Source organism: Haliotis rubra, unplaced genomic scaffold (genome assembly GCF_003918875.1).
Source record: "Haliotis rubra isolate DU_JTF1 unplaced genomic scaffold, ASM391887v1 Scf701, whole genome shotgun sequence".
Taxonomy (NCBI): Eukaryota; Metazoa; Mollusca; class Gastropoda; order Lepetellida; family Haliotidae; genus Haliotis; species Haliotis rubra.
The window spans coordinates 273,678-293,770 of record NW_025767415.1 but is presented as its reverse complement, the minus strand read 5'-3'; the positions used below and the strand labels follow the sequence as shown (position 1 = coordinate 293,770).

Here is a 20,093-nt window from a genome sequence, read left to right as displayed (position 1 = left end):
GTACTACAAGTGCCTAGTGCAGGTTATTGGTAGCCTACACTTCTCCAGTATTACTAGTGTCTAGTGTAGGTTATTGGTAGCCTACACTTCTCCAGTATTACAGGTGTCTAGTGCAGGTTATTGGTAGCCTACACTTCTCCAGTATTACTGGTGTCTTGTGCAGGTTATTGGTAGCCTACACTTCTCCAGTATTACAGGTGTCTAGTGAAAGTTATTGGTAGCCTACACTTCTCCAGTATTACTGGTGTCTAGTGCAGGTTATTGGTAGCCTACACTTCTCTAGTATTACTGGTGTCTAGTGCAAGTTATTGGTAGCCTACACTTCTCCAGTATTACTGGTGTCTAGTGCAAGTTATTGGTAGCCTACACTTCTCTAGTATTACTGGGGAGGTATTCATAAAAGAACTTAAGTCTGAAATATGACTTAAGTTTTTGAAAAAAATAAGTTTTTCACTTTTTCTGACTTAAGTTTTCAGATTTTACTCAAGTAATATTCATAAAGCAACTTAGGCTTAAGTTTTGGCGATTTCCGACTTAAATCTTAAGACTGGGCAGGGGTAGTCTTAACTGGAAGGTGTTTGACTTAAGTCAGTAAACAATATGGCTGCCGTAGCGCTGAGGCGTCGTTCATTTCACCAAAGACAAAGTCTCGTTGAATACAGCGATGAAGAATTAATTCGGCGATACCGTCTAGATGGGAATGGCATTAGATTCGTCGCCAGCATTTGGGAGAAAGGATATTTTTATAAAATAGGATTTCCTAATTTTTTTTATAAAAAGTAGGATTTCCTATTTTTTTAATTTCCCATATATTCTTGAAATCAATTGTTCTAAAGTTGATTACACTTATGATGATAATAGATAATTAAAAAAATAGGACATCCTACTTTTTATAAAAAAAATTAGGAAATCCTTTTTTTTTATATAAAAAGTAGGATTTCCTATTTTTTTAATTTCCCATATATTCTTGAAATCAATTGTTCTAAAGTTGATTACACTTATGATGATAATAGATATCACTCAAAGCTTTCATATCTAGTCATATATTTATAAACCAGGATTTCCTATAAAAAATTATAAAGTAGGATTTCCTATTTTTTTAAATTTTCCATTGTTAGTAAACAAAACACAGGAAATTTTACAAATATTCCTGACACTACATGCTGTAGCCTCATCAAACTATTTATTTGTATGAGGTCATGTTCGTTTAAAAAAACTTTTTCGTTCATACATGTTCCTTTCCTTCGTCGTGTGACCTCGGCTAATCATCACCTACACTCACTACATTTTTCCAGTGTTTGATGCATTTGGGGCTGTTTCATAGGCATACCAATGTAATTCAGAAAAGAGAACAGAAAATCGTACTTATTCAAAACAAATAAAAACTATGTGTGGCACGTAGTCTAAGACATTTCTGTATTCTTGACTACACCTTGACAGTCGGACCCAATGTTTACATTACCTGCCACGCCTCTTGCCGCTCTTGTCACGCCCGGACCAAACTTCCTTCCAACACTCTGGCGTTTGTTTTCACGAGTTCTGTCAAAAGCAGGACCTCGTCTTTAGTCCAATTAGGTTTTCTCTTCTTTATCTAAGACTCCGACATATTTTTCACAATGTATTACCACGGTATCTCAATGTGTCGTCTACCGTAAATAGCAAAAGGGAGATCCCAACGAAAGCCATTTTCACACCTTTTTATAAAAGAGTTCCGCCGGAAGTCTAAAAATAACTCGGATTCACCCTAGTGATCACGCGGGTATGCACTACGAAAAAAACTTAGTTTGTCTTTGGAAACTTAGCTAAGTTTCTGACTTAGTAGCTTTATGAATAGCATCTTAAGTCTCAGACTTAGCGAAGTCAGTTTAAAAAAACTTAAGTTTGGACTTAGGAAAAATCTTAGTTTCTCTATGAATACCGCCCCTGGTGTCTAGTGCAAGTTATTGGTAGCCTACACTTCTGCAGTATTACAAGTGTCTAGTGCAGGTTATTGGTAGCCTACAGCTCTCTAGTATTACAAGTGTCTAGTGCAGGTTATTGGTAGCCTACACTTCTCCAGTATTACAGGTGTCTAGTCCAGGTTATTGGTAGCCTGCACTTCTCTAGTATTACAGGTGTCTAGTGCATCATGTTACAAGAACTGGGATTTTTTCCATTAATCCATTAAAGTCAGTTTTGATAAAATGCAATATAGGTGTCTCTCACATAATAAGCTCAAGGCATCATACTGTTAGTTCTGCATAATACAGGTGGCCTAAAAATATATGGCTCATTTGTTTTGGTCAAAATGAACAACGAGAGGTGTTCCAAGCCAATCTATGCTTGTAGTATGTTTTATGTGCTCATTACACACAGGACTGAGAGACGGTGAAAGGGGACATCAGGCTCCACAGCTCAAGGGTATTCAGACTGAAATGTATGTCACATTCACACAATGACACCTGAGGATTAGTTCAGCCTTGGATCTGAAGTTCAAAGTTGTGGATGTGATACCACTGATTCAGTTGATTGTGTCTTGAACTTCAGGAGATAAAGTTGCTGTCTTCAGATATTTATTTGCATATATTCATTAACAATATCATTTCCATACTTGTCCTTGTATGGTAATACACATTTTCAGGGATTTCCCACAAACTGACCAGTTAGATAGATGTATTGACGATAGTATATGCATAGAAGTGCCAACCTGTGACTGAATCAATTCAACCCAGTTTGTATTGATATCAACATTGATGCCATCACTGGGCAATAAAATCTGCTCCTGCTCACAGTTAGGAAATTACCAGATGATACACAGTTATATGCCCGATATTTTACAATTCAAATGCACCACTTTTTGGCTGAAGTTGTCAGGCTGCTGACATTGCCATAAAGATGCTGTAGAAACAATAACGGGAAATTTGTTGGAGAACCTGTCTATTCTTCCATATATGGTTACAAAAGCAGTATAAATGTCAGACAGGATCTCATTTAGAAGATAATGCGAAAGGAAGTTACAGGAATAGCACTGAAATGTAATCTTTTGCAAGAGATGTTGAGTTAGGAATTGTGACATTTAGCAATAGCAAATGTGTGTTACATGAATACATGATGGTTCAGTGGTGGAGTTGGAGACAGGAGATGCCAGTGTGTGTCCGAGACTGGGATCACCTGATGGTGCAGTTTTGTTTATCATCTGGACTAAACCATGTTCAGTGATTTTCTGCATTGCTCAGGGATTTACTTGGGTCTTATACACCTCAGTTTGTGTTCTGTAGTTCACACTATATGTGTCCTGGTTCCTCTCCTCTCTACCCTCCTATGATATACTATCGTCGATAGTCTATGCTTCATGCTCTACACCCACATGGGTACAATGTGGGAAGCCCATTTCTGGTGTTCCCCGCCGTGATATAGCTGGAATATTGTTAAAAGCGGCGTAAAACTGAACTAACTCACTCACTCATACTCTACACTCACTGTACACCACACACTGTACGCTCCATGCTATATACACTGTACCGGTACTCTATGTTTTATACTCTGTTAGATAGTGTATGTTCTACACTGTACACTGCGAAAGAGACTGTATTTTCCCTTTGGGTTGTGTGGCTGAGCCCACATACTTGTGCCCACCTCCGCCAGTATTGGCAGCTGATCACAGAATGTTTGTGACATGGAGAACTGGAGCAGGTCACACCACTCTACAACTCTGGCATTTCTCAATGACTCTGCTTATGTCTCATCCAAGACACTGTCAGGCCCCTCCCCTCTGATGTCTCTCACTGATTCATATATTCACATTATTGCTGGTGTGGTCTGACTTGGGGTTCAAGGAACTTTATTGATAATATTGAGATGATTTTCAACATGACTTTCGCTGCTACTAGAATTACAGCAATTGCCACTAGAAATAGGCATAAATAGTGGGTCTATACTCATTAGCTGGGAAGACATTATACCAGGTCTGAAGGTAATAACATAAGCTCTTCTGTACAACCCACCTCATAAAAAGATTAGCTTTTACATATACTTTGCTCGTAAAGCTGGTCTTAATGATGAGTTGCCCAGTCTTCCTGCTACAAGCTGGCAATGTGTGGTAAGTTGTAAAATGTAAGGCCACCTGATTACACTCCCACCGTACACATATTGATACATTCCACATGACATTTGGAAGGATACTGGAACTGCAGAATTAACATGAGACCTTTCATGCAATGGTATACCCAGCTTCCTTCATGTGGGTAAAGTTGATTTGGGTAGAGTGGGTGTTTGGTGTAGTTGAAGTGGGGTAGAGGGGGTGTTTAGTGTTGTTGATGTGCGGTAGAGTGGGTATTTAGTATAGTGTAGTTGATGTAGAGTGGGTGTTGGGTATAGTTGATGTCAGGGGTAGTGGTGTTTGGATAGTTGATGGGTAGAGTTTGGTGTTTGAGTGTAGTTGATGTGGGGTAGAGTGGGTGTTTAGTGTAGTTGATGTGGGGTAGAGTGGGTGTTTGGTATAGTTGATGTGGGGTAGAAATGGTGTTTGGTATAGTTGATGTGGGGTAGAGATGGTGTTTGGTGTAGTTGATGTGGGGTAGTGTTTGGTGTAGTTGATGTGGGGTAGAGTGGGTGTTTGGTGTAGTTGATGTGGGGTGATGTGGTGTTTGGTAGTTGATGATGGGGTAGAGTGGGTGTTTGGTGTAGTTGATGTGTGGAGTGTAGTGGGTGTTTGGTGTTTGGGCATAGTTGATGTGGGGTAGAGTGGGTGTTTTGGTATAGTTGATGTGGTGTAGAGATGGGGGTGTTTGGTGTAGTTGATGTGGGGTAGAGTGTTTGGTGTATAGTTGATGGGGTAGAGATGGTGTTTGGTGTAGTTGATGTGGGGTAGAAATGGGTGTTTGGTGTAGTTGATGTGGGGTGGCATAGTTGATGTGGGGTAGAGATGGTGTTTGGTGTAGTTGATGTGGGGTAGAGTGGTGTGTTTGGTGTAGTTGATGTGGGGTAGAGATGGTAGTGTAGTTGGTGTAGTTGATGTGGGGGTTGAGATGGTGTTTGGTGTAGTTGATGTGGGGTAGAGATGGTGTTTGGTGTAGTTGATGTGGGGTAGAGTGATGGTGTTTGGTGTAGTTGATGTGGGGTAGAGATGGTGTTTGGTGTAGTTGATGTGGGGTAGAGATGGTGTTTGGTGTAGTTGATGTGGGGTAGAGTGGGTGTTTGGTGTAGTTGATGTGGGGTAGAGATGGTGTTTGGTGTAGTTGATGTGGGGTAGAGTGTGTTTGGTGTAGTTGATGTGGGGTAGAGTGGGTGTTGGTAGTAGATGTGGGGTGTTTGGTGTAGTTGATGTAGTTGATGTGGGGAGAATGGTGTTTGGTGTAGTTGATGTGGGGTAGAGATGGTGTTTGGTGTAGTTGATGTGGGGTAGAGATGGTGTTTGGTGTAGTTGATGTGGGGTAGAGAATGGTGTTTGGTGTAGTTGATGTAGGGTAGAGTAGGTGTTTGGTGTAGTTGATGTGGGTAGAGATGGTGTTTGATGTAGTTGATGTGGGGTTGAGATGAGTGAATTGAGGTGATGTGGTGTAGGTGATGTGTTGATGTAGAGTAGAGATGGTGTTTGGTGTGTAGTTGATGTGGGGTAGAAATGGTGTTTGGTAGTTGAGTTGATGTGGGTATAGTAGAAATGGTGTTTTGGTGTAGTTGATGTGGGGTAGAGATGGTGTTTGGTGTAGTTGATGTGGGGTAGAGATGGTGTTTGGTGTAGTTGATGTGGGGTAGAGATGGTGTTTGGTGTAGTTGATGTGGGGTAGAGTGGGTGTTTGGTGTAGTTGATGTGGGGTAGAAATGGTGTTTGGTGTAGTTGATGTGGGGTAGAGATGGTGTTTGGTGTAGTTGATGTGGGGTAGAGATGGTGTTTGGTGTAGTTGATGTGGGGTAGAGATGGTGTTTGGTGTAGTTGATGTGGGGTAGGTGAATGGTAGTTTTGGTGTAGTGTAGTTGATGTGGGGTAGAAATGGTGTTTGGTTATAGTTGATGTGGGGTAGAGATGTGTAGTGTGGTGTTGGTGAATTATGTAGTTGATGTGGGGTAGAGATGGTGTTTGGTGTAGTTGATGTGGGGTAGAAATGGTGTTTGGTGTAGTTGATGTGGGGTAGAGATGGTGTTTGGTGTAGTTGATGTGGGGTAGTGTTTGGTGTAGTTGATGTGGGGTAGAGATGGTGTTTGGTGTAGTTGATGTGGGGTAGAGATGGTGTTTGGTGTAGTTGATGTGGGGTAGAGATGGTGTTTGGTGTAGTTGATGTGGGGTAGAGATGGTGTTTGGTGTAGTTGATGTGGGGTAGAGTAGAGATGGTGTTTGGTGTAGTTGATGTGGGGTAGAGAGATGGTGTTTGGTGTAGTTGATGGTGTAGAGTTGATGTGGTGTAGTTGATGTGGGGTAGAGATGTTTGGTGTAGTTGATGTGGGGTAGAAATGGTGTTTGGTGTAGTTGATGTGGGAGTAGAGATTGTGTTTAAGTATGAGTTGATGTGAGTAGGGTAGTGTTTGAGGTGTAGTTGATGTAGGGTAGGGCTGTGTTTAAGTTATGTGAGTTATGGGTGGGAGTTGTATGCAGGGTTTTTGTAGTGTAATAATTGAAGTGAATTCTGGTAATGTGGGGAGTATGGAGTGAGAGTTGTATGCAGCTTTATGAGGTAATAAGTCAAAGTGCTTAGTCAGTAGAGTGAAAGAGGTGTTGTGTTTTGAAAGATGAAGAATTACTTACAACGTAGGTTTTCTTACATTGCCCATTCTGAAAGGATTCTTTCCTGTTTGGTAGTAATTTCATTTTTAAAATTCCTTTGAGATGGTGAAAGTACATGAATAACAATAGACACATCTGAACAAACAGCCAGGTGCATTGAAACACATCAGCAGGAGTGGCAACACAGCAACACTGCCGTCCAAGGATCTACACACACAGCCGTATCTTGTCAACAAATGTCCATTGAAACACTACTGCGTACTTGGGAGCAGCATATTGTGAAAGGTACCACATTACACACATTCACAATATAGAAGACTGCCTTCACTGTGCAGCATATGTGTACACATTACACACATTCACAATATAGAAGACTGCCTTCACTGTGTGTACACGTGCGCATTCACACCAGGTCATCACGACAACAGACTGTTGAAAGGATTGGATTTAGAATTTCCATGACAATACTTAACCATAACACAATAATCCCCAAATATTTAATGATGGTTTAGACCACAGACCACTTTGTACACAGGATGAATAAGTGCCTCAAACAACATGAGAAAGAAAGCTAAACCGTACTATTAATGTATTTACCAATGATGGAAACATTCAGGCCAGAAGTAGTTTTCAACAATCTATGTTTCTTGTAAGGAAGTGACTTATAGGATTGGGTGTTCAGGCTGGCTAATTTGACTGATACATGCACAGATTGAAGTCAGTAAGGGGATTTTCTGGTCAAGACTGGATTATTTACAGACCAGAGTGGATGGAGAAATACAGTATTTCTGACTTGGGGTCATGTGGTATGTGTCTGTGTAGGATTTTAAGTTGTTTTTGTTTTGTACAGGTTAAATGTGTCTAGTTTTGTACAGGTTAAATGTGTCTAGTTTGTACAGGTTAAATGTGTCTAGTTTTGTACAGGTTAAATGTGTCTAGTTTGTACAGGTTAAATGTGTCTAGTTTGTACAGGTTAAATGTGTCTAGTTTTGTACAGGTTAAATGTGTTTAGTTTTGTACAGGTTAAATGTGTCTAGTTTTGTACAGGTTAAATGTGTTTAGTTTTGTACAGGTTAAATGTATTTAGTTTTGTACAGGTTAAATGTGTCTAGTTTTGTACAGGTTAAATGTGTCCAGTTTTGTACAGGTTAAATGTATTTAGTTTTGTACAGGTTAAATGTGTCTAGTTTTGTACAGGTTAAATGTGTTTAGTTTTGTGCAGATTAAATGTGTCCAGTTTTGTACAGGTTAAATGTGTTTAGTTTTGTACAGGTTAAATGTGTCTAGTTTTGTACAGGTTAAATGTGTTTAGTTTTGTACAGGTTAAATGTGTTTAGTTTTATACAGGTTAAATGTATCTAGTTTTGTACAGATTAAATTCCGAATTCATGTCTGAATAAGAATGCTAAAACCATTATGAAACTGCTCATGGAGTTGAATGGCTTGACTAACTCTTAGTCTGCATAGAACCTGAGGAAATCTAGACTTGCTTCATCTAGGGCTTTAGCATTGCAGGGAGGGCTAAGCAGGAGGGAACATGTGGTTCAGGGACTGTGAGACAGACTAGGCAAGGGACTGACAAGGGAGTGTGTCAGTTCTCAGTTGGGATAGGCCAGTATGTTGATTTCATTTGTTATTGTGCAGAAGAAACTGTAGACTAATGCTTCGTCTCTGAATATATGTTTGATTGTAACAGATAAACCCATTTAGATTGAAAAGGAGCCCCAGGGTCACCAGAGATTCAGCCTGAACCTATGGAAATCTAGACTTGCTTCATTTAGGGCTTTCTTATTGCAGGGAGGGCTAGACTGTAGGGAAAATAATATAGTTCAGGGACTGTGAGATAGACTAAAGGAACTGCAGAGACCACCAAATGCAGTTACATCCACTGTATATCCAGATACATTGTCCGTTGTGAGATATCACTCACTCCTGTGACTCTCATGACATGTTTGAAATGTTTCTGAAAATGAACATATCTTTTGTGAAAGCATTTATCAAGGTCACGTTGAAATGTCAGTAAGCATTTGTATACATACTTCAAGTTCCAGTTGTGAATTCATTGAAGTATTTTAAACTTGATATGAAATTGTTATGAAATAAGCTGACTTAAGGTGGTGATGTTCTGCAGCCAGCTGGAGGGTCACTGCTGGATAGTACAAGTGTGACTCTACACTGCTTTCTGGCAGGTGGATGACTGTAAATCAGTTTATCATAGGATGTGATCAGGTTGTTGGGTGAAGATATGTGATGTAGGTGAGTAGGTCAGGTCAGACAGGCGACAACTCTGTGTACAGACTGCGCACTTGCTTCACATTAGTTCAGTGCCTAACTTTTGTCTGTAGAAAATATACAGAAACAGAAATACAGTTGTGGTTTTCTCATGTTTTTGTTTGTTTGTTGGGAACAGTTGTAACAAAGTTATTTAGTTATGAGTCGCATGTTTCAAACATAGTGGTGAACAGGATTTACCAGTTGACTTGACCTTGTTCAGCATATATGATCCAGCTTTTGAGGCATATAAAAATTATTTTTTTATTGTTTCATACTTTTAGTTTTTTTGTCTCCTTAGATCTGTCTTGTGTCATGTGGGATGGACTGTGAAGGTTAATGAAACTGCAGACAGAAATGTAAGACTTATGTGAGACTAGAATTTATTATGAGTTTTCATTAACCACCTTACAGGTGTCTGTGTAGTCTAGTTGTATACTTGGTGTATAGGATGGGGCCCTTCCTACCTGGAGCTGACTTAAACACATATGTACTGAGTGGTTTATTTGACAGTTCTTTTAAAGTGGAGGTGAATACAAATCAGTTTAGAGTAAATAAATTACATTGCTGGTTCTTGGATTTTGTTGCATGAGACACAGTGGTATGTCTGTCGGTGCTGCGTCAATAGCCTGTATTACAGAAGATATGCTCATTGCATCATATTGGGGTACAGACATCTCAACTGGCAGAGACACTTTAGAAGGTCAAGTTGTAAACCATGTTGCCATTCTGGCTGCTGCCAATCCAAGAAAGGTGTGTACAGTGCAAACCATTGCTGATAACATCTATACTGGCCTATCAAATCTTCTATATCTGTTCATCATATGACATTTCCAAGTTTCAGTTTGACAAGTGCAATCTCCAAGATAACCTCTCACCTTGGTCTGCGCTGGATGGTACATATCAATAATGTAGCAATGACAGTGTGGAGTACAACTGAACAACTACACTCCAGAGGCTACTCCTCACTACTGGAGGGAATAACTGTAGTGGAATATGTATGAAATATTTACATCCATCGACCACATCCCTCGGTGCATGGCTCACTGACTGAGAGTAGGAACCAGGAGAGGGACACCTATATGTAGTGGCCACCATTACAGCTGTTATGTGTGCTTGTATTGATCATTGCTAAAACCACATACATACTGGAATTTTAATCTCAACTCAATGTGGGCCTTAGAATGCATATTCAATGTAAGCCTCAGTTTGTGGGGACAAGGTTAGGAATGGGAAAATGTAAATCAGACAAAGAAATATCAGTTAAATTAAGTAGCTTTTCCAGTAGATATCTAAAGTACATCTTGAAGAATCATCCATCAATGTAATTCACCAGCAACTGGTCCAGTATCTTTGAGCATCCTCTATCAATGTCATTCACCAGCAACTAGTCCAGTAGATATCTGCAGTGTATCTTTGAGTATCCTCTGTCAATGTAATTCACCAGCAACTAGTCCAGTAGATAACTAAAGTAAATCTTGAAGAATCATCCATCAATGTAATTCACCAGCAACTAGTCCAGTTGATATCTACAGTGTATCTTTGAGCATCCTCTGTCAATGTCATTCACCAGCGACTAGTCCAGTAGATATCTACAGTGTATCTTTGAGCATCCTCTGTCAATGTAATTCACCAGCAACTAGTCCAGTAGATATCTACAGTGTATCTTTGAGCATCCTCTGTCAATGTCATTCACCAGCAACTAGTCCAGTAGATATCTGCAGTGTATCTTTGAGTATCCTCTGTCAATGTAATTCACCAGCAACTAGTCCAGTAGATATCTACAGTCTATCTTTGAGCATCCTCTGTCAATGTAATTCACCAGCGCCTAGTCCAGTAGATACCTAAAGTGTATCTTTGAGCATCCTCTGTCAATGTAATTCACCAGCAACTAGTCCAGTAGATATCTACAGTGCAGTTTTGAGCATCCTCTGTCAATGTAATTCACCAGCGACTGGTCCAGTAGATATCTAAAGTGTATCTTTGAGCATCCTCTGTCAATGTAATTCACCAGCAACTAGTCCAGTAGATACCTAAAGTGTATCTTTGAGCATCCTCTGTCAATGTAATTCACCAGCAACTAGTCCAGTAGATATCTACAGTGCATTTTTGAGCATCCTCTGTCAATGTAATTCACCAGCAACTAGTCCAGTAGATATCTGCAGTCTATCGTTGAGCATCCTCTGTCAATGTAATTCACCAGCAACTTGTCTAGTAGATATCTAAAGTGTATCTTTGAGCATCCTCTGTCAATGTAATTCACCAGCAACTAGTGCAGTAGATATCTAAAGTGTATCTTTGAGCATCCTCTGTCAATGTTATTCACCAGCAACTAGTCCAGTAGATATCTACAGTGTATCTTTGAGTATCCTCTGTCAATGTAATTCACCAGCAACTAGTCCAGTAGATATCTACAGTGTATCTTTGAGTATCCTCTGTCAATGTAATTCACCAGCAACTAGTCTAGTAGATATCTACAGTGTATCTTTGAGCATCCTCTGTCAATGTAATTCACCAGCAACTAGTCCAGTAGATATCTGCAGTCTATCTTTGAGCATCCTGTCAATGTAATTCACCAGCAACTAGTCTAGTAGATATCTACAGTGCATCTTTAATCATCCTCTGTCAATGTAATTCACCAGCAACTGGTCTAGTAGATATCTACAGTGTATCTTTGAGCATCCTCTGTCAATGTAATTCACCAGCAACTAGTCTAGTAGATATCTTCAGTGTATCATTGAGCATCCTCTGTCAATGTTATTCACCAGCAACTAGTCTTGTAGATATCTGCTGTATATACAGATTCTACTATCTAAGGCAGTGATGTGAGTGGGAAGGGATCCTCGCCTTCTGTCAACATTTATGTGTTAATCAGCATACTGTCTGTGGTCACAGATAAAAAACAAATAATCAATGTGCACTGTTTAATGAATTGTATATCTGGTGCTGTAATGTTTTATTCATCATAATGCTCTCTTGTGGCTCTGTCTCAATAAATCAATATGCCAGCTACAGTGTAGTTAGCAGGTCAGCTCACTTTGATACGAGCAGATCATGGTGTGAATTATCTTTCAGACTTGACATACAGCCCACTAGCCATGCCAGAGTAAACGGAAAGGCTAATGTCTTTTCAAGAGCTTCTCACTTACATCTGAAAATAAACAGAAAATGTGATATGGCTCCAGGTAGCATTGAGCACTTCCGAGCTGGCTCGATGACCTGTTACCAACATTTGTCTTCCACCTGTTGCTTCCAACAACACAGCACTACCACCAGCAGTGTCTCGCTCTTCCTTGCTGTAGCCTCCGGTCTATATTCCTCATCAGAAACCGTCACCAACTTGTGTATGTCTCCCACAAATACCCCTTACAGTTTAGAGAGAGAGTTGTGTGTTGCTCTTCAGTGGGTAATATATGTTTTTCTCAGAAGGAATATTTTTATTCTATTGAAAGAAACTCTGTGTAAGATCTTACTAAGATGATTCCATTGCTGGTCAGTTGTCAAGAGGATCCTCCACCCAGGCTTTGTTGAACATGGTCATGTTCTGTTTGATCACTTCCACTTCTATCCCCTCTTATCCCATGTCTAACCTCCAAAGATGTATTTCAACTCCTTGCATTGTACACCGTCACCAAAGCACTGTCGCTGGTTCATGATTTAATCAGTCTACTCCGATGACATTATTTAGATGATTTTCCATTATCGATGTCTGCCTTGCTTCTTAACAACATGAAAATGTGAGCAAATTTGCTCCTATTGATGAAACAATTTCCTTGTGGGAAATGATTTCCGTCTGGCACTTGGGTTACCGAAATTGTACTTTCAAAGCAGGGTGTGTTTGCTCAGCTAAGGGTGCTTCAGAATCAATACCATTGACTGTTATGGACAATCAAACATTAATGGTATTAAAAGTAGTTTTATGTTACACTTATATCCACAGAATTATAAGTGACAATACTATTAATGAAAAGAGAACTGCAGATTGTTTAGTATAACCATGAGCATGGTGATTGGTTGACTTATTGGCGATGGTCTGTCTTGAAGTAGGACTCTAGAGGTAACCTATAGCTGTGACCAGGGGAAGTTGTGCACTTGAATGGCAATGTGTGTGTAGAAATGAACTCTCAGGTGATACCAGGCAGCATTAACCAGGGCAAGTAAATAAAACATGTACCTTTTTTGTTTGAAGAAATATTTGAAACTGAAACATAGAAATGTTTTCAAGAATGCAGGAAGTCCTTGTTCAGGTTATAATCCTGCAAAAAATAGCATTGCCAGTGAAGGCAGTTACCAGGAGAGACTGAATCAACTACAATCAATGTGTCACTGCAGTGGTTCTTAACTAGGATAGTTCATAGTCCCTGAAGATGCTGCTTTCAGGGGGATCTGTTCTGTTAGAGATAGCAGTTTCATTGTACGGATACCTTCACTATCCAGTCCTGATGTAGTTAGACAGATACCTTCACTATCTGGAGTCCTGATCTAATTAGACAGATACCTTCACTATCTGGAGTCCTGATGTAGTTAGACAGATACCTTCACTATCTGGAGTCCTGATGTAGTTAGACAGATACCTTCACTATTCAGAGTCCTGATGTAGGTAGACAGATACCTTCACTATCTGGAGTCCTGATATAGTTAGACAGATACCTTCACTATCCCGGAGTCCTGATGTAGTTAGACAGATACCTTCACTATCTGGAGTCCTGATGTAGTTAGACAGATAGCTTCACTATCCGGAGTCCTGATGTAGTTAGACAGATAGCTTCACTATCCCGGAGTCCTGATGTAGTTAGACAGATACCTTCACTATCTGGAGTCCTGATGTAGTTAGACAGATACCTTCACTATCTGGAGTCCTGATGTAGTTAGACAGATACCTTCACTATCTGGAGTCCTGATGTAGTTAGACAGATACCTTCACTATCTGGAGTCCTGATGTAGTTAGACAGATACCTTCACTATCTGGAGTCCTGATGTAGGTAGACAGATACCTTCACTATCTGGAGTCCTGATGTAGTTAGACAGATAGCTTCACTATCCCGGAGTGCTGATGTAGTTAGACAGATACCTTCACTATCCCGGAGTCCTGATGTAGTTAAACAGATACCTTCACTATCTGGAGTCCTGATGTAGTTAGACAGACACCTTCACTATCTGGAGTCCTGATGCAATTAGACAGATACCTTCACTATCTGGAGTCCTGATGTAGGTAGACAGATACCATCACTATCTGAAGTCCTGATATAGTTAGACAGATACCTTCACTATCTGGAGTCCTGATGTAGTTAGATAGATAGCTTCACTATCTGGAGTCCTGATGTAGTTAGACAGATACCTTCACTATCCCAGAGTCCTGATGTAGTTAGACAGATACCTTTACTATCTGGAGTCCTGATGTAGTTAGACAGATACCTTCACTATCTGGAGTCCTGATGTAGTTAGATAGCTTCACTATCTGGAGTCCTGATGTAGTTAGACAGATACCTTCACTATCCCAGAGTCCTGATGTAGTTAGACAGATACCTTTACTATCTGGAGTCCTGATGCAATTAGACAGATACCTTCACTATCTGGAGTCCTGATGTAGGTAGACAGATACCATCACTATCTGAAGTCCTGATATAGTTAGACAGATACCTTCACTATCCCGGAGTCCTGATATAGTTAGACAGATAGCTTCACTATCTGGAGTCCTGATGTAGTTAGATAGATAGCTTCACTATCCCGGAGTCCTGATGTAGTTAGACAGGTAGCTTCACTATCCCGGAGTCCTGATGTAGTTAGACAGATACCTTCACTATCTGGAGTCCTGATGTAGTTAGATAGATAGCTTCACTATCTGGAGTCCTGATGTAGTTAGACAGATACCTTCACTATCTGGAGTCCTGATGTAGTTAGATAGATAGCTTCACTATCTGGAGTCCTGATGTAGTTAGACAGATACCTTCACTATCCCAGAGTCCTGATGTAGTTAGACAGATACCTTCACTATCTGGAGTCCTGATGTAGTTAGACAGATACCTTCACTATCTGGAGTCCTGATGTAGTTAGATAGCTTCACTATCTGGAGTCCTGATGTAGTTAGACAGATACCTTCACTATCCCAGAGTCCTGATGTAGTTAGATAGATACCTTCACTATCTGGAGTCCTGATGTAGTTAGACAGGTAGCTTCACTATCTGGAGTCCTGATGTAGTTAGACAGATACCTTCACTATCTGGAGTCCTGATGTAGTTAGATAGATAGCTTCACTATCTGGAGTCCTGATGTAGTTAGACAGATAGCTTCACTATTTGTACTATAGAATGAAATAAGTACAAAGTCAGAATATAGTGCAAACAAGTCCTCACTTTCCTCATATACTTGATGGCCCTGTCTCAAGTTTGCTTCTGTTCAGGAAGGGCATTGTAAGGGCAGGATTCTCATTGCCTTCAACACCTTATGCATAAAAACTTTTTTCGACTTACATTCTGAGTACTAGTAATGTCAGAAAGAATTTGACATTTATGAATATTGATAATTTCTGCATATTTGGCCAGTGTTCAAGATTATTCATAAATATTTTACATGAGAAGGTTTCACAAATACACAGTAATAGATAGTAAGTGCAGAAATTGAGTTGGTTTATGTAATCTATATACATTGTTGACAGGTAGGATGCTAAATGCTTGTGTCTAGTTCAGGTCACTAAGTGAACAACAAAAACTCAGTAATGTGTTATTTGCACCTGATGTGATGTAGACTGGTTAGGTAATGTTTATCAGTGGCTGATGTTCAAGGGGCTGTATCTCATTCTCACCTGTGCATGTGTGTACCTACGCATCAAATAGACAGATAACAGCGATGTAATTGCGCAGAAATTGACTAATTTGAATATTCACACTTGACAGATGATAGAAATTTGATAGCCTTCAAGCTCACAACTGATAAAATTCTTTCAAGTCAGTTTTTTTTTTTGTTGTCTTGGGTTGATAGATAAAAACTGCCTTCCTGACAGGTGAATATAGTCTACGTGGGCAATTTGCGATGTCAAGATGGCAGTGAGCCCAGCTAGCACTGGGGAGAGAAAAACACATCCACCTATGTGAACTCCTCTCTGCTACTGCAGATTTCCCATCAGCTCTGTGTGTCGTCAGAGAGGGCAGGGACTGAAATGCCATTAAGTGTTCTGGTATTGCTCCCTTATTAGAATAACTTGCCGTTTAACAATCATGTCATCAAGTTCAGAATTTCTTTATCAATCTCACATGACATTGTGGTCCTGGAATTAACTCATGAAAGTGTGACAAGACTTTTTAGTTGAATTCTCACTGCTAACCCCATGTATTTTTAGAAGAGGGAGATATTTTTTTTAATCTTTAGAATTTTGTTGACATTATGATGAATGTTTGTCTATGCCTATGACAAGGTGGGGATAAGCATTGCTGAAACCCAATTAACCCATCCACCTGCTGTCTACTCGAAGCCTCCTGTAGTAGCCCTACAGCCCAGGGAGCACAATGGGAGATATTTCTTTCATGTGTAACCTATGATATTTATAGAGAAGTGTATCCCTCCATCCTCGCAACTCCTCAGTTACTGCTTGCCAGCAAGGCATATGGAAAGATTTCACCTTGACCTTTTCAATCACTGGGACACCAAAAGAGTTATGTAACTTGATCTCATATCTCCCCTTTGTCATGAAGAAGGGTAGAACAACATCGCAGAGACTGTGTAATGTTAAAGATGTCAGTTTAAGCAGTGTGAAAAATGGCTGTGGGGGGAATCTTTGCAGTGTGGTTTTGTTAAGACCTTTCAGACAAAGGCATGAGAGTTTTGGCCACAGAATCCTAAAGACCACCTAAATACTTGGTGCAGCACACCAACCCACACCACACTTTCTGATGAGTTTAGACTCATCGAAGGTGAACACAACAGTTTTCGATTTGCTTAAGGTTGAAAACAATGTTTTCCAGAATGTTTCAAGGGAAAGGTATACCCACAGAACCCAATTTACTGAATTTGCCTACTTGGTCCAGTTAAGTCTCTATAATTATAGGTTGCTAGTCATAAATTCTACCTCATGTACATTTAACCATGGTGTTTTTGGATTGGTGTTACTTTATTTTCTGACACAGTGTCTCATTAGCATCATTACTTTACAGTATGTTTACCTGCCATTATGTGGCTGTATATGTACAGGACAATGGAGTGCTGGGAAAGTAACTCTTCAACGTCATCTGTATCTACACTTCTCACGGCTGACATTCAATCTTTCCACAGAGGTAGAAGTCATAAAAAAATCCTTTATTTCAAACAGCAAGTTGGGCTGATAATTCCCCAGATTTTGTGTCATCAACTCCACAGATCCTTTTGGGTACGTTATGAGGCACTGCAAATTTTCAAAGCAGACTCGTGTGTTTATAATTCTCGACTGCATTGTCGTGAATGTCATTTGGATAGTGAGACACTTGAGCGGACCTGAAATGAATGGGTAAGACTTCCGTCCGTATTCCCCCTTAAATTTCATCCTAGTCAAATCATATCACCTGAATATATATTCTCCATCTGATAAGGATGAGTTTTAACATGTTTCTTTAATTGTATCTGAACATACTGAAAGACATATCCGAATTCTAAACATGTCACTGAAAGAAATATTTCCTCATCGTTATAATTTAGGTTGGATACGGGTGGAAGTCTTACCAATGAATGTCCCTCGGATAGTTAAGAACCAGATGAGTGGACTTGAAGTGAATGTGACTTGGATAGTAAACACCTGGATGAGTGGACTTGAAGTGAATGTGAGTTGGATAGTAAACACCTGGATGAGTGGACTTGAAGTGAATGTGGCTTGGATAGTAAACATCTTGATGAGTGGACTTGAAGTGAATGTGGCTTGGATAGTAAACATCTGGATGAGTGGACTTGAAGTGAATGTGAGTTGGATAGTAAACACCTGGATGAGTGGACTTGAAGTGAATGTGGCTTGGATAGTAAACATCTGGATGAGTGGACTTGAAGTGAATGTGAGTTGGATAGTAAACACCTGGATGAGTGGACTTGAAGTGAATGTGGCTTGGATAGTAAACACCTGGATGAGTGGACTTGAAGTGAATGTGGCTTGGATAGTAAACACCTGGATGAGTGGACTTGAAGTGAATGTGAGTTGGATAGTAAACACCTGGATGAGTGGACTTGAAGTGAATGTGGCTTGGATAGTAAACACCTGGATGAGTGGACTTGAAGTGAATGTGAGTTGGATAGTAAACACCTGGATGAGTGGACTTGAAGTGAATGTGGCTTGGATAGTAAACACCTGGATGAGTGGACTTGAAGTGAATGTGGCTTGGATAGTAAACACCTGGATGAGTGGACTTGAAGTGAATGTGAGTTGGATAGTAAACACCTGGATGAGTGGACTTGAAGTGAATGTGGCTTGGATAGTAAACACCTGGATGAGTGGACTTGAAGTGAATTACTGCACTGGATACCCATAGCCAGGCAGTAGCCACTTGTCACTCTTGAAACTGCAGGCTAAGTGAATGTAACAACACTGATCATCATGTGGGGTAATATGGCAGAGGAAGAAGCATGATTTGTGTCAGATGGAGAAAGCATGACTTGTGTGTCAGATGGAGAAAGCATGAGTTGTGTGTCAGATGGGGAAAGCATGACTTGTGTGTCAGATGGAGAAAGCATGAGTTGTGTGTCAGATGGGGAAAGCATGATTTGTGTCAGATGGAGAAAGCATGATTTGTGTGTCAGATGGAGAAAGCATGATTTGTGTCAGATGGAGAAAGCATGTTTTGTGTCAGATGGAGAAAGCATGTTTTGTGTCAGATGGAGAAAGCATGATTTGTGTGTCAGATGGAGAAAGCATGAGTTGTGTGTCAGATGGAGAAAGCATGAGTTGTGTGTCATGCAGAAAGCTTGAGTTGTATGTCAGATGGAGAAAGCATGATTTCCGTCAGATGGAGAAAGCATGAGTTGTATGTCAGATGGAGAAAGCATGATTTGTGTGTCAGATGGAGAAAGCATGTTTTGTGTCAGATGGAGAAAGCATGATTTGTGTGTCAGATGGAGAAAGCATGAGTTGTGTGTCAGATGGAGAAAGCATGAGTTGTGTGTCAGATGGAAAATGCATTATTTGTCTTTCAGATGGAGAAAGCATGATTTGTGTCAGATGGAGAAAGCATGAGTTGTATGTCAGATGGAGAAAGCATGATTTGTGTCAGATGGAAAAAGCATGATTTGTGTGTCAGATGGAGAAAGCATGAGTTGTATGTCAGATGGAGAAAGCATGATTTGTGTTTCAGATGGAGAAAGCATGAGTTATGTGTCAGATGCAGAAAGCATGAGTTGTATGTCAGATGGAGAAAGCATGATTTGTGTGTCAGATGGGGAAAGCATGAGTTGTGTGTCAGATGGAGAAAGCATGATTTGTGTCAGATGGAAAAAGCATGATTTGTGTGTCAGATGGAGAAAGCATGAGTTGTATGTCAGATGGAGAAAGCATGATTTGTGTTTCAGATGGGAGAAAGCATGAGTTATGTGTCAGATGACAGAAAGCATGAGTTGTATGTCAGATGGAGAAAGCATGATTTGTGTGTCAGATGGGGAAAGCATGAGTTGTGTGTCAGATGGAGAAAGCATGATTTGTGTCAGATGGAAAAAGCATGATTTGTGTGTCAGATGGAGAAAGCATGATTTGTGTCAGATGGAGAAAGCATGAGTTATGTGTCAGATGGAGAAAAGCAAAGCATGATTTGTGTGTCAGATGGAGAAAGCATGATTTGTGTCAGATGGAGAAAGCATGGAGAGTTATGTGTCAGATGGAGAAAGCATGAGTTGTGTGTCAGATGGGGAAAGCATGATTTGTGTGTCAGATGGAGAAAGCATGATTTGTCTTTCAGATGGAGAAAGCATGTTGTGTGTCAGATGGAGAAAGCATGAGTTGTGTCAGATGGAGAAAGCATGATTTTGTGTCAGATGGAGAAAGCATGATTTTGTGTCAGATGGAGAAAGCATGAGTTGTGTGTCAGATGGAGAAAGCATGATTTGTGTCAGATGGAAAGCATGATTTGTGTGTCAGATGGAGAAAGCATGTTTTGTGTCAGATGGAGAAAGCATGAGTTGTGTG

At 40.2% G+C, this 20,093-nt stretch overlaps 1 protein-coding gene and 1 long non-coding RNA gene across 3 annotated transcripts in view; one reads left to right on the top strand and one right to left on the bottom strand.

Moving 5' to 3' along the window:
* Window positions 1-20,093, top strand: part of LOC124258906 (epidermal growth factor receptor-like) — a 217,248-nt gene that overhangs the window by 16,004 nt on the left and 181,151 nt on the right. The window lies entirely within an intron of this gene.
* Window positions 10,462-11,019, bottom strand: LOC124258907. Its single transcript, XR_006893706.1, has 3 exons — window positions 11,002-11,019; window positions 10,813-10,875; window positions 10,462-10,749 (listed from the first exon to the last, which is right to left on the bottom strand). It is a non-coding gene; the product is annotated as an uncharacterized LOC124258907 (long non-coding RNA).